Source organism: Pteropus vampyrus, unplaced genomic scaffold (assembly GCF_000151845.1).
Source record: "Pteropus vampyrus isolate Shadow unplaced genomic scaffold, Pvam_2.0 Scaffold33, whole genome shotgun sequence".
Taxonomy (NCBI): Eukaryota; Metazoa; Chordata; class Mammalia; order Chiroptera; family Pteropodidae; genus Pteropus; species Pteropus vampyrus.
Genome location: NW_011888814.1, coordinates 10073930 through 10076303, shown reverse-complemented (window position 1 = coordinate 10076303; position 2374 = coordinate 10073930). Strand labels below are relative to the sequence as shown.

Here is a 2374-nt window from a genome sequence, read left to right as displayed (position 1 = left end):
TAACATAGGGTTTAATAATAATTTTCAGTAAACGTTTTAAGGTTAAGTATGATCATAGTAACAGGTTTTTCAGATCATGATACCTAATTTCTTCTGCACCCCACTGCTCCCCAGTTCAATAAGGAGTTAAGAATGTCATGCAGAAAGTGATCTATTGTTAGAACAGAGCTCTGGAGAGCTGTTGCTTTATCCTGAGCTGTCTGTAGGCATTGGTTTGTCCCTACTTTGGACAGTGCCGTTTGTTCGGGAGCTTACTGCTTAGAACTGTTCATGCTCTGTGACCGGAGGCTGAACACACACCACCCATTACCCCACGCCGAACCCTGACTCTCTATTCTCATCGGCTGAGTCAACAGCCAGAGCAAATAACTTCTTCTTTGAATGACCACCAGATTCTTACAATGTGGTCCACACAAGGCCTTCCCAGATGATAAACCCTTGCTTTGCACACATTCTGTCATGCACATGACCATTGCACATCGCCTCGGTCAGCCTCCCAGCGCCTCTGCTGCCCCAGCAGCCACGCTGCCTGGGCTCAGGCGGTCAGTGCGTCTGATCCAACACCGTTTCTGTCTAATTTGGAACTCGAAGTATTGCCCCATCTTCTTTTCCTGCTCCCTTTTCAGATGATAGTCTCTGTTAATTTCATACATTCTTCTGCATCCTATTTCGTCTAAATTTCTCTCTCTCTTAACTTATTTTTCTTTCTTCCCTCTTCGTTCAATTCTGGAGAGCCCCCCAGTGGCCCTAGTCATAGCTGATAAACTCAAGAGTAGGGATATAATCATCAAGAGAAGAGAACACAAGTATATTTGGAGGTAAAATAAGGCATAATAACCAGTGTCATCAACTTTCAAATCTCTTAAGAGTCAGTCTGGTTCATCCTCTTCTGATTAAACCTTCTCACATGCTCTACATACAGAAAAATAAGAATTATTCGTAGGTCATTTATTTTATTTCTTACATAATTACCAGTATTGCGACACAGTTATAAAAGACATGTTATTTCAGATACATAGTATTACAGGTACATTGTGCGTGAAGTAAGTTTTTGTGGAATGACCTGGATTCTGTCATTAACAGCATCATTCCCAAGGGAGAAGTAGCTCCAGTCCTAAACCACGAACATAGACAGACTTTGGGAACGTGCCAGGTGTTTGAGGGCGACTGCATGACATTATTTCTCTTAACCATGCTTCATTCCTGGAAAGAGGTTGACTATTTAAAAATCATCTAAGTGCAACTGGAGTGCTCCTACAGTTTTATTCAATAGTAATTTTTAAGTGGAAATCATAGAATTCAGAGTATTCCGAAACTAAGAACGTGGTTAAGCATGGATTTTGAAATGACACCGCTTTTTCCATGCTATGTGTGTGGGTGTTTATGGCACTCTCTTGGACACAAAGTTTGCTGCTTTTCGAACACTTCATTCTGAGGGACAGTGGGTTACGAAACGTTGACACCGTTCCCTGCTTCGGTCGGTGGTCCTGGGTGACTCAGGAAAGCTCCTTCACGCAGGCCGTTTTCTCACTGTACCTTGAAATGTGACGGCTTTGCCCAGCAGGACACGTTACCTTTTTTCCAAGACTGGGAAATAATAGTTAGAAAATGTTTAAAAGGAAAGGCTATTCCATTTTCCTCTTAGCAGAATTTGAAGCAGATTTTTAGGAGTATTGGTCTTCATGAAGTCATTTCAATCTCTGTTCTCTGTGCTGACCTGGTATTATCCCCCCCTTTTTTTTTTTTTTAGTAATGATTACCTTTAAATTCATTCCTCATTTTAAATCTCAGGGTACTATCTTTTTATCGGCTTGAGTTTATTTAGTATATAGTCTGAAACTTATTGTACTGTATATAGTAAGCGAATGGCCACCGACAAAAGTGAAATCGTGGTGAGAGGTCTTATATGTCATGATGACGATAAAAAGCATTCATTTAAAATGCATTATCTTGTTTACGGCCATGCCACCCTGAACAAGTCCGATCCCATCTGATCTCGGAAGCTGAGCAGGGTCGGGCCTGATTAGTTCTTGGATGGGAGACCACCTAGGAAGACCAGATGCTGTAGGTGTAAAAAATAAAAAAATAAGGGATTGTAAACTGACAAGGTCTTTGCAATCTGTGAGGTCAACCAAGGGTTGCCTCACCTAACTAACTAACTAAATAAATAAAATGCATTTTCTTGATAAAACTTTGTTTTTATTAAGTGACCTTGAACCTGCAGAATTTCTAAAGGTATTATTGCCAAAGAGAGAAAAATAGAGATTATAAAATAGAGGTTATAATTTTTATGTTAGGGTCTACACAAACCAAACATGGAACAGAGTTCCTAAGCTTAATGTAGTAAGCAGTATTCGAAATATGATTCGACGTG

General features: G+C 40.3%; 1 pseudogene; it reads left to right on the top strand.

Annotated features, from left to right (window-relative positions):
* The first annotated feature begins 1952 nt into the window (after nucleotides 1-1952).
* On the top strand, nucleotides 1953-2071 carry LOC111738027 (annotated as a pseudogene).
* Nucleotides 2072-2374: the final 303 nt, after the last annotated feature.